The sequence below is a fragment of the Plectropomus leopardus genome, chromosome 23, assembly GCF_026936395.1.
Source record: "Plectropomus leopardus strain MGB_pleo_1.0 chromosome 23, ASM2693639v1, whole genome shotgun sequence".
Lineage (NCBI taxonomy): Eukaryota > Metazoa > Chordata > Actinopteri > Perciformes > Serranidae > Plectropomus > Plectropomus leopardus.
Window position 1 is genome coordinate 5,781,663 of NC_142198.1, and position 13,328 is coordinate 5,794,990.

At 40.5% G+C, this 13,328-nt stretch overlaps 1 protein-coding gene across 3 annotated transcripts in view; it reads left to right on the forward strand.

Moving 5' to 3' along the window:
• Positions 1-13,328, forward strand: part of nrxn2b (neurexin 2b) — an 883,386-nt gene that overhangs the window by 766,818 nt on the left and 103,240 nt on the right. The window lies entirely within an intron of this gene.

Sequence of the window (13,328 nt, forward strand, 5' to 3'; positions counted from 1 at the left end):
ATTCCAGCAACACATACAATCAAACTTGGATCATATCACATCCTGTTTCTGGTACAGAATAGATTTGCCACATTATTTATCACACAATAAAATATGTCTTGTATAATGAGTAAGAGCTATTTACAAACCCTGGTATTCATTTGTGGGAGGTTGTGGGTAGAGATTATTCATTAATGAAGAGGTAGGTTTGAGTCATAGCAATGGAAGAAGTGGTTTTGTGTTTGTATGCCCTGCTAGTGACAGAACAAGGCCTTAAGGCAACTACCCGCCACTACGGACTTATTTGCTTCAGAATCACCTTGGCAAACCATTTAGAGCCAAACAGCTCAGTGGGCCCGGAGCTATTCTGTCCACAACGCCTCGCACCAAAGATGTGTAAATACATGAAGTTTTATGCAAAGCTAAAAACCTCGAGGAGATTGCAAAATGCATTTCAGGAGACTAGCACACACATTGTTCCATAGAAAGAGAGATTTGTAGGCACAGGGTAATTTCAGGGGGGACTCAGGGGCATGTCATCCTCAACATTTTGAACATGTGCATTTGTCCCTTCCAATTAAAAGTAGCAGAGGACTTTTATTTGACAAAATTAAAGACCTTTACACCATGAATTGATGTAGAAAATTCTTATATTTCCTGCATTAGAATGCATGAAATTGAGTGTTTGACGCTCAAAATTTTCAGGCAGAGGACTTGCAAACCCCTGGTTTCCTATGTGTTCCATCAACGATGTTGAATCAAAGCCTACGGTCTTGTTTGCAGACATTATTAGGGAAGTCTTTCGAGTGCTTCAGGGATGATGTTTTTTTGTTTTGTTTGTTTATTTGTAGGTAGACACAGAAGTTGGCATCACCCTTGTTCCCTCATCAGAAAAGCCAATGGGAATATTCCCATTGGCTTTTGGATTATTGCAAGAAAAAACGCTCTGTGGAAATTGCGAATATCAAATATGGCTAATGGGAATACATACATTTTGAAAAAACTCCCATTTACCACGAAAAAGTTTTTAGGCTAGCATTTTGTACAAATCTGTAATGAACGAGTGACAGGGTGAACTACTGACTTCACACAGCTAACGCTACCCAATATTTACTAATACGTTTGAAGACAGTCAAAGTGTTTCGGTGCAGGTTTGAGACGTTAATCCGCTGCTGCGGGGCTTCAGCCCAAATAATTAAATATATAGAAGCGGGTCACTATTGATTGACGTGGTCCCCACCTATAGCAAAGCTGGCTACTTTGCTATTACTTTGTAGTTTAGACCATATTGGTCCAACAGCAAACGGTGTTGGTCATTGCACACTGTCAGTGTCTCCCAACTGTGTAAAAATATGCCACAAACTGGTCTTGGTTTTTGATTTGTTTTTCTTCAAACTGACATCTTTTTAAATGTCCTTCCATGCTGCACTTTCAGTATGAACTGCTGGATCAGGGTTCACATGCTGCCAGTCCCCGACGCCTCAGAATTTACATAAATGATGAGTGAGTCAGGTCAAGTGACCTGAGTGCCTGTCACTCCAGCTCTCTGAGAACTGATGAGTGATTTACTTTTTAATCACTTTGCTTTTGTGGCATCTTTTCTCAATCTTATTTCCTTCTCTCTCTTTCTCTCTCTTTTGCTTTACTGCCCTCTTTGTCAACACCCTGTCCTTTCCACCTCTCCCATAGGAGACATGATTCTCTGTATCAGATAGAGTGTGTCTGAGTAATATTGCTAGTCTGATCGCTGAGGCCCACCCTCCCTCTGAAGGACATTGTGACCGGAGGGGTGCGGAGGTGTGTGCCAGGCCTAGAAAAGGTGCCCTGAATTTGGGTCACTGGCTTCAGACCGCCCTCCATCTACCTTCCACTAAATTTCTATTCAACACAACTTTGCTCCTTTTAAAAACCTATAATTCAACTTTTTCAACTGCCAAAAGTGAATGCATTTTATCGTCATCATTTTCCTCCATTTAAGTAGCAGCAGCAACCAAAAAAAGCCTCCAGGACCTTTCAATTAGTGATCGCAGTCCTCTTAAACGCCTGTCTACCTCTGGCTACAAACACCTGGCCCTCCATCATCTGACGGCTCTGGCACTATTAATAAGCTTTATTATAGCACATTGACATTTCAGTGATGTCTTTTTAATTACTTTGATTGATAGTTTGGGAAAGATGAAACCAGGATGGCGGGTCAGGGGGAGGGAGAGGGAGAGACTGGGACGATTCATTCAGTTGTGAATCAGTAACCTTTCCATCTCAGAGCTTAAATGTAAATGGCGCCCCAAGGGTGATGATCATACTATATATCAATGCCATTTAGATTCACTCAGAAAACGAATGAGTCCTTCTAAGTGAATATTTCAGCCCCCCCTTTGGAAGTATATATTACTTGGATTTCTGGTCAGGGAAGATAAATATGAAATGATTATGGCAAACACTAGCTGGAAAAGCTTCTAAATATCGACTAAACATGGCCTGTAGACGAGCCTGTCGATTCCTGTCAGTGCATATGAAAAGAAAATGATTCTCTAAAAACAAAGGACTCATCTTCACAAATAATTACATCTTTTTTTTTGCTTCAGATTTTTTATAATTGGTTTTTCCTTTTATACTTTCTGCTATATTTAAAGGCCAAATAGATCAGGGCAGTGACCATGTCCGGATGGCCTAGAGAGTCTGTCTAATTACAGAACCATCACAGGTACTTCTCAGGCAGTGGAAAGTCTCTCTGGATAAGAGCATTTGCTAAACGCCTTAAATGTAAATGAAGTTGTTTACGATTCTGCTGTGTCAGTGCGCTGTCCGATGCTTACAGCGCTGACAGAAGCACTCCCCAAAGAACAAAGAAAACCAGGCTGAGGGGAGGTCTCGTCTACCCTGTGTTACTCCAAACTACTTACTAAACAGGATGGCAGAAATGTTTTGTGTCCGTCAAGGTAGGGGAGGTGAGAGGAGGGCTGTTCTCACATCCTGCCATAAAATAATGGATGAATGAGGATTGGGGAGTGTTCAGATCTCTGGGGATGTTGTAGTTTCCCAACACATTAGGTGCAGGGACATAAAAAGGCCTTTGCCAGAAAGTGAGAAAATGCTGTTTGATTTGTACAGACTGTGGGGCAAATAACAGAACATCTGGTTACCCACATTCAAAGGTGTAGTTTTCAACATTGGGGAAGGACACATTAGAAGGTGAAACACATAAGTTAGGGGTGATCAGAGGTACTTTGGTTATCGGATTGCATCACATTTTGAAAATGTATTGTTCAAAGGGTGCCCATTAGCTCGCCTGGAAGAGCAGGGGGCTGTGGCCGAAATCGGATACGGAATCAGATTAAATCATATAATCCAGTCTTGGTTTTGATCTGAATCAAATCTTCAGTACTTGCCGTTAAAAACCTCTTAGTAGAATTGGGATACCTTTGATCCAAAGAAATCAGGATTACCCTGATCCCAGCAAAAGGACAGGCAAGTAATAGAACATCTGGGGACCCAGATCTAAGGGCATAGGTTTCATTTCAACATTGGGAAGGGTGTTTGTTGGCAGATTGTCAATACTGTGATATGTAATCTCTTTTAGAGCACTGGTTATCCAGATTTTGTAATCTTGAAAAGTTTGTATCTTGATCAGAGTTATCCATTCCAAAATTTCTTTGGAAAACCGGCACAAAAGTAAGATGGATTAGCTGATACTGGGTAGCAAAACATGAGCACTATATACTCAATACTCAATACTAGATTACTTTTATTTTAACAATTGGGAGCTGCAGTCGACGGTTTTGTAAAAACAGAAGTCCTCTGCTAATTTCATGTTTTTATTAGATGGTACAAAGACACATGTTCTAAATGTTGCCCCCTGCATACCCCCTGAAATCTACACCAATGTCCAGATCACAATGTGACAAAATTCACTCATTTTTCTGCTTCCACGTCCCTGATCTACCTTAAGACACTGCACATAGGACAAGTGTTGCCTCCAGAAGAGATCTGACCCAAAGTGAAAATATTAACGCGCGTCACTCTGCTGAAAAAGGTCCCCAGATGTAAGACATTCATACTGCACATCTGTCTCAGCATATATTGCACCTTTATACTTCTAAATGGCCACTTTGAAGCCGGAAACTAACATGTCAAAAGCTTGGCTGTGTCTCCCAAAATATCTCTCCTTCACACACCTTATCTCCCTTTAATCACTGAAGGGCACTTTACATTTCTGAGCTTAAAATATCTTTATTACAAATTTCAATGGGTACACGTCACACACAGTTATCTTTTATGGCCAGTTTATTTCAATCTGTGAGAGACAAATGTTCTTGCAGGTGCTTTAAATAGCCATATTACTTTTTTTTTCTGACTTGACAGCCTTTTGCTAGAAGGCAAGCCAAATCTGCTCTGAACAACAAAATAAAACAAATGGTTTAAAATAAATTCAGTAGGCCTTTTGGCTGAACAGAAAGTAGATTTAGCCTAATTGTTAAACCGAAAGGAAACAGCAAAGGAAAAACAAAAAAAGATTAAGGCTACTCAGAAACTGTCAGAAAAATAAATTATATTAGGTAAAAAAAGAAAACAAGAAGGCGAACTAAATCAGAGAGCAACCAGCGCTGATTTGGTTGCTTTACTTTGAAAATTAGGCTATATTCAGTACAATCTCCTCTCCATGTGCACTGCATAGGCTGTGAATAATGGTTCCATCTTCAGCAGTCAGTGTCGACAGCTGTGCTGATTAATTCCAGCGACATGAGCCACTCTCCTATCACTTGAGCTTAGCAGCTGTAGTTTGCCACTTTCACGACAAAATTCACTCACTATTTATAACAGCACTGGAAATGATATAAAAATATTGATATGAAAATATTGGGGATAATTACTCCAGCTTTCACTCTGCCACTCTCTATGATGACAGCAGTTGCACAGAGCTGCAGCTGAAGCACCACAGCCTGCAGTGTATCAGTGCTGGGCTGATGGAGGCTGCAGACTGGAGGCTGAAATTTTTAGATTAATAATAACAATTTAGTAGCCATTATATGGAGCGAACATTCTATATATACACATTTGTTAAACCTCTAAATGTAGAGTTTCTTGCAGAGCAGAAAGCTGTAGCGACAGTAAAATTCTTCATTCAGCCTAGTCAAAAGAAGAAAATGTACATTCCTGCAAATTCCGGATATGTTGCATTTGTATGAATCATATGTATCATAACCTTTCTAAAGCAACATAGAGTATGAGTTGGAGCAGTTATTTTTTACAAAGACATTTTTGCTTTCCAGCAGGGATAATGCCACTAAAAGTTGCTCTTTACAGAAACATAGTTGCATTTCCTGCCAGGATAGTGTCAGTGAAAATGTTTGTTTTGAGATATCACTGTGATTCCTGCCGATGATTTCCCGACCATGAAAAGTAATTGTTTTTTACTGAGGAATTGCTGCATTTCCTGTAGAAAAGTGCAACGAAAAGCAGTTGTTTTTTTATTAAGACATTGCAGGGTTCCCTGCCAAGATAGTGCTAAGATGGTGATTTTTTTTTACCAAGACAATGCTGTATTTAGTATTAGGATAGTGCCATCAAAACAAGACATGTTTTACCAAGACATTGCGGGGATTCATGTCTGGATAGTGTGGCAAAAATAATTTACTGAGGTATCGCTGCATCTCCTGCCAGGATAATGCCACAAAAAAATTTTTTGAACCAAGACATTACTGCATTTTGTGCCAGGATAGTGCCACTAAAAGGATAGGTTTTACTAAGATATTGTTGGGTTTCCTGTCTGAATAGTGCCACAAAAACAAGATTTTATTTACTCAGAATTGTTGTATAGTTTTATTTAATAGTTTATCGCTATAAATCACATTTTTAAATCACGGTTTCAATTCCATTATTTTGCAGTACAAAACAGTTATGAAGTCCATATTGACAAGGTAGAGTTATTCTTACCAGATTGTCTTTATTAGGAATCAAATGACAGCAAAAAAAAGCCTACATGGGACTAGCAAAAAGTGTGCATGGATATTTAAAGGGAAACATAGAACCCATTTTCATTTAGATATCTTGCAGTCAACAAAATTGTACAATGCCAACATTAATTCAGGCAGTTGGGTTGCTTTTTGAACAAACAGTACAAATGAAGTATGAATTGGCAACATTAGGAAGTAACACAACATTCCTCCCAATGTGATGTTTTTTACCTATTTTTTTGTTTGACCACAAACTTTTAAAAGCTCCGACCACTCCTTCCAGGAGTCTTTTGTTGCCATGCACTGTCATCTTTCTTTAATAATTTTCATTTTCTGTTTCCTCTGCCTCTCTCTGCCTTCTGCCATCATCACTTGATGTCAGACAATGTGGAGCCTCTCCTGTGAAGAGCAGTTTACTTGATTGGGATGATAATCAACAATCTCAAATGGCTTTGCACCTTGGTGAGAATGTGCTTCACGCTCAATCTCATCTCCAGTTTGTCCCCTTTTTATCCTTGCGGGCAGGTTGTTGTTTTTTTTTTTTATTGTTATGGAGTCAGCCTAATTGATCATGAAGCTGGAGGCCTTTCTGTCCGACCACAAAGCACCTGACACTGGAAATATTAGAACCTTATATTGTTAGAATTTCTCAACATTGTGCCATAATTTTAGGTCAGCGGCACTAAAAAACATTTTTCTTAAAATCTCATACAGTGCACCTTCCAAAGAGTCTCTCACAGCACTGCTATGTCGGGTAATTTTTCACCTCAACATTATTGTGGCCCCAGCTGAACGCACCCCCTCACTGAAATGTAAGGGGACTGGAATTGGTATGTATATGTCAGTGATACTTAAATTACAACCCGTGGGCCAAATCTGGCACCTGATAGGATGCCGGGTAGCCCTCTATTAATTTCCTTATTCACAATAAAAATAATATGATTGACATTGGGAATTGTTATTGTACTTTTAGTATACATAAGGTGTCAGAGCGCATAAAACAGCATCACAATATAGCTTGTATCAAAAAAATGCAGTGGGGGATCACCCACCACCCACCTGTCAAAGGTTCTAGCTAATCCTCTGATGTGCTGAAAACTTAGAAAGGTCCAAAAATCTGCGAAGCGTCCTAAAATCCTAAAAATGTCCTAAAATCCTAGAAACATGATAGAATCCCAGAAATGCTCTGCAAACAAGAAATGTGCTAAATTTGAAGAAACATGCTAAAACCCTTGAAATGTTCTAAGATTCTAGAAATGTGCTAAATTTAAGGAAATATGTTAAAATCCCAGAAATATCCCAAATCCCAGATACATCCTAAAATCCTAGAAATGTCCTAGAATCTTACAAACATCCTAAAATCCAAGAAATGTCCCCAAATCCTTGAAACGTCCTAAAATTCTGGAAATGTACTAAAATCCGAGAAATGTCCTAAAAATCCTAGAAGCGCCCTAAAATCCTAGAATCATGTATGGGGCTGCTGAGACTAGCTCCTGGCTTCTTGTTATTTTGCAAAAGTGGCCCCCAAGCAAAGCAAGTTTAGTATCCCTGGTATATGTTTTTAATTGCATTTCCAATCAATCTCTGATGAAATACTGTGTATATAACAATGTCTTCTCTCTCCCATCAGTGTTGCTCACTGAGGCATTGGTCTATGCTTTTCATTTCTGATCTCCAGAATTTAATTTAGCTTTAATTAATACAGCAAAGCTTCAGAGTCACTCAGAGGACAATGTTCACTCCTCACTCAGGAAAGTCTCTCTGTATCTCCTTAACCTAACAAAGTTGTACAAGACATTTTTTTTTTTTTTAGTTTGTGCTTTAGAAACTGTAACAAACTGTATCAGCGTTGTTCAATTTGAACATCTGAGGAGACTGTTTCTCTGAAAGATGCCGCATGAGCTTGTCTTAACAGCAATGAGGTCCTCTGTTGTATTCTGAGCTCGTTTGAACACAGACAGACCTCTGTCTCAGAAGCACATGCAAATATTAACATCAGAGCCACACAGCGGAAGACGAGATGGAGCATTCATTGTTCGAGCGATGCCTGAAAAGGCTATTAGCGGCGAGATAAAGTGAGAGAGATGAAGTGAAAGGAAGATATCCATCTGTTATGAGCGTTTCCCACTTCTTCCACTGGGCTTTCTGTGGCTCACTGTGTCCGACCCTCTTCACTAATCCCATTTAGGAAAACTATAATCAGAAAAAAGGCTCATTGGAGTTTCTTTCGCACGCTGTCTTCCTGTGTGGGCTTGGCGTTTGATTTTTACATCATCGACAGTTTCTCTCCCTCTTGCTTCAGTCAGACTCACCTCTCCTTGGTGTCCCATTGGTGCTGTGACAAAAGCTACCTATGGGTTGTGCTGTCCATTCGTGTTGCAGTTTATTACTCCCATGCCCATCTCTCTGTTGTTTTGGCAGCATGTTCATTTGTTGTTGTGTTTTATGGAAAAAAGTCAACTGAGCTCTTTGTTCTTTTTAGCCTCACATCCATACAGTGACTCACAGTCCCTCCAGTAGCTGACCAGTATAGTACCAGTTTATTACTGTCGGACTTGGGTGTTGTTTTTGTAGTATTTCCTTCCTGTTTGTAAAATAATACTAATTCGGTCAATTGTTTGGATCTGGGATATGGCTTAAAGAGTTACCTCGCTAAATTAAACAAACGTAGGTAATATGTATAAATGAATGATTTTCGCTGAGTAGGGTTGTTCCTTGAACTACACATTGTAATTATGCACTTTAACATGCCTGCCATCATGGACACAATAAGAATAGAAGTGGGTCTAGAATGAGTGCAGCCCCTCTTTCTCTTTCTCAAACTCAGACCAAATTCCAATTAAACTGTAGAGCGAGACAGTGTTGATCAAATATACAGCCAAGATTCTGTCGCTGTATTGTCTATTTCTCATCTAAATTGTCTTCCGAGACATATTTTGGTGCACTGTTTAGCTGTACAATGAGAGTTTGTGAAAAGAAAGTGGGTGCCTTAAATATAAACCAAGAATCTGTCCCTGTGTTGTCCTTTTTTTCCCTTAAATGTCTTCAGAAATATATTTTAGTGCACTGTTTGGCTGTAATTCAAGAGTTTGTGAGCAAAAAGAGGGTGCCATATTATTTCCTGTATTATTAAAATTGAGGCTGAAATAACTGAGATCAAATTACACTAGGCAGTGGACATTAAATGAAAAAGATTACTGAGTTCCCTTTTTCTTACTTCAAATGTTATAGGATGATAGTTATAATTCTTTTTTTGAGTCATCATTACAGCATGTCATTGAAGAATTACATTGTTTGCCCTTAGGGAATGCCGATAACTTTTGTTTATGTGATAATGATTCTATCAAACAGGGAGTGTATCATTCATGGATGTGACATATTTATTGCTTTTACTGCTTTGTAACTGATTTTTAAAAGTGCTGTATAGCCTAGATACAGATCATTATTAGAATCAGTGTTATTTATTAACTGCAGTAAAAGCACATTGTCATTCTCTTGGCTGTTTGACAGCCTTTTCTCAGTTCATAAATCCATCTATCTGCTTGTTAGTCTGCCCATCTGTCTGTCTGTCTCAGCAAGCAACCAGCCTGTGGTCTAACTCCCCCCTCCCCCCATTCCACAACCAACATTTTTTATGGCTTCTTGGTGGTTTGAGGACAGCCAAGCGAAACGGAAAACATCCTAATCTAGGGCACGAGCTGCATTCCATTAGCTGGGCCTGCCAACCCTTATCTATTGATCTGCCCGGATTTGGGAGACTTTCTAACTTTATATTTTGAGGAGTTGTGTGGAGTGGGACTAGCGCCTCACTGATCTGACAGATAAAAACAAAGATGAAAGAGCTGCATTTAGGCACAGGCCCGGGACAATAAGCAGAGACGAGCGGAGGGGGATTGAGCTGGAGATAAAGGGATGAAGTGGAGGATGTAGAGGAATGTGTGAGAGGCAGACGCTTGCCCTCCAACACCGGTGAAGGTCGAGAGGTTTAGTGAAAAAAAAAAAAAAAAAAGGTAAACACCAATCATAGCTACAGTCTCTGTGCACTCACTTTAATTAAATAATGAGCTCCGCGCTGCATGTGCTGTTGAATCCGTTGCATCCTTTATGATTTTCAGAGGATAAAAGACCACGCTGTCAAATGTCTCCTACCCCGTCCAGCTTGTGCTGCTCTCTCAGTTTTGACAGCCAGCACGGCTGGCTTGGCTTCCTGTGTCGAACTTTCAGCCAGTGGTTCCAGACCGCTTGAAAAAGAAAGAAAATAAGCAATACTTGACAGTTGACGAGGGAAAGGATAGAGGAAAGTTCAATTTTGTCAATCCAGATGGAAGTAAGCAGGTAAATATCAGTTAAGTTACAGCCCAGGAGAAAATGTTGGCATTGTACATTTCGGCATACCATGAACACATGGGTGGATTATTAGACAATGGGCTCCTTGGTACAGATAGGTATATTTTGTTTGTTTTTTTCCCTGTCTCTTTATGGTTGTTTTCCCCCATTTTGTCATTATTATGTGTCTCTTTTTTTCTTTTTTTTCTTCTTCTTTGCATCTCCTTGTGGTCTTCCTGTGTTTCTTTGTGGTCATTTTTAGTCTATTCCTGGTCGTAATGTACTAATTTAAGTAACATGTTGCAGTTGAATGCCAGGGGAGCCCTGACACTTTGGGCTCCTGGGCCTGTGCCCTGTAAGCCTTTTCAGTAAGCCATCCATGTATAGATCTGTTGCATTTGTACCTTTTATACCTTTGATCATATCAGTGTTTCTAAAGCGACAGTCTGTGAGCTGATTTTGTCATCAGGATGTGAAGGGGAAGATGGCAGGAATGCGAGACTAGGTGAGATGCTTGCCAAGCTGCACACCACTGTATTAACACTAGAAAATGTGATTGTTCCTCATTGAGATATTGCTGTGTTTCCTGCCAGGATAATGCCACAAAAAGTGGTTGGGTTTTTTTTACTGAGACATAACTGCCTTGCCTGCCAAGGTAGTGCCACAAAAAGGGGCTGTTTTTGACAGAGACACTGCTGTTTCCTGTCAGAATAGTGCAACTAAAAGCAGTTTTTACCAAAACACTCTAGCATTTTCCAAAGTCATCAAATACCACTGCTTTTGCAGTGCTTTGGTGTAAGATCAAACGGATACCTTTTGTGCCTGCACAGTACACCTCTGGACAGCGTCAGTTTAGGCTGGGCAGAACCATTTAGTGTGGTATGATACGTCAGTTAACAGCAACTACAACAGCAGCATTGTAACAGTCGGCATCAGGCAGCAATATCCGATGTAACTTGTCAAGTCTGTATGATACACTGCTGCATGGCCGCAGGTTGAAACTCTGACACTAACAACATAATATAAGAAGTATAACGGTCCCTACAGGGCAGGTGGGAGGGGTGATGGATGGATCCAACAAGCCCCGGACTTTCGTGCAGAAGTCAAGTGTTTGCTTACCGTCTGGACATGATGGGTTTTTTCTACATCTTATCAAGTGCCCTTATTGCCGAAACCTAACCTTCCGTGCCAGCATGTGCTTTTGTTGACATCCCAGCAGTGGTTGTCATGTGCTTGTGTTGTTTAGGCATAACCACATGCAGTGTAATCCCTATGTGCATTTTTTGATAAAACCGCAGCATCATCCTGGAACGTAAACAGCAGACGCAGAAGGATACCAAGAGTGTAATATGAAGTTGCAGAAGTCCACTGCAAAGTACCAGTATGTGACAACTCGGGATGAGAATGTGTTTGATAGTGGCACAAAAAGTGTCTGTTTTTTTTACCAAGACATCACTCTACTTCCTGCCAAGATAGTGCTATGAACAGCCATTGACACTGAGACATTGCTCCTTATCCAGCTGGTACTGTGCCAAGAAAAGCGATAATGATTTTTATAATTTATTTACCATAACCAGGTCCTTGCTGTACCAAAACCTAACCACTCATTAAGCAATTGAATTTTAAATTGTCAGCTTATCCACCACAGAATAACATATAAATGTAAACTATCCATAGTTTGCAGAGACAGAGAATGCCAACATTTATTCTGGCATTGTGTTTTAAGTTAATTGTGCAACGTGTTCCATGTAAATATGAAAGCAATCAGAGATGGAACACATGATTAGTAATGAAAAAGAAAGACAACCTGTGTTCCTTTGCCAACATTTGACAGCTGTCATTTCAGGAAATTTTCTCAGCCATCCTTCTCCTCCTTCCCTCCACCATCCGTTCTCCCTGTCTGCCTCCAATGCGGTATAAATCGACCTGGAAATGCATATATACCCAAACACTCCCTTAATTAAAACTGTCGCTCCTCTGCTCTCGGCTCGGTGGCCCGTCCCAGCCCCTCAGCCCTCACTGACAGCCATTCAGAGCAGAAAATCTGCGGACAGCATCGCCCTGCTAGTGGGCTAATCTCTGCCTCTCACACCCTGTTTCTGAATTAACTGTCCTCATTATCGCATCCTCCCAGAAACTCTCCCTCTCCTCTCTTTTCCTATCATCCCTCTCCTCCTCCAACCGCGTCCTTTCTCTCCTCCTCTTCCCCTTCTCCCTCCTACTCTCTCGTGTAGCTCTTCCCTTCTTCCTTTCCGGCTCAACCCAAAAAGTAGGACGACAGGAGAGAGAGAGAGTCAAAGAAAGCGTTTTTTTTTTTTTTTTCTCCCTCCCCTAAAGTTGAGAACTTCTAAATAGCATCGTGAGTGGCCACGGGCGAGAAAACGCATTTTAGTGTCAGCCAAATGATAATTGCATTTCAGCTGTGGTGGTGGAGGGGGCTCATTACATAAGCAAAACATGAGAGCTCCCCATGTTCTGGGCTGGAGCTGTCACGGAGGTGTTTTGAAATGTAGCCAAGGGAGCATGGCTGCATTACCAGAGCCCAGCCACAAAACATTTAGTCAAGCCTTTTTCATTAACCCCCGCTCACCTCCTAATGATGCCATGCAGTCGCAGCCAGCTTACTGTAAATGCCCTTGTTAGCAGTGCCGTAGTGAGTAGTGTAAGGCCGGATGTCAGGAGTATTACTCAAATCAAGCCTAAAAGCAGTAATTAATTTTTTATTTGTATTAAAAATGAGACTGTTAATGGAAAATATAGTGTGTTAACTAGCTAGCTTGCAGTTTGGTGCTTGGCAGTTAGCATACAATGGGTTTATCAGACATGTTAAAGGGTATGTTTGGTATTTTTCTAACCTGGACCCTATTTTCTCATGCTTTTGTAAGTGACTAATAGGAAAAACAATTTCTGGAATTGGTCCAATGTTGAGCAGGAGGACTGCAGCTGAAAACAGGAAACAGGCTGCAATGTAAATACTCAGGGCACGTTTTTGCCATCATTTTACATCCAGCAAAAGTGCTTATTTTTGCCAAAGACAGGCTTGGATTCACAATCCCGTGTCTCACAATT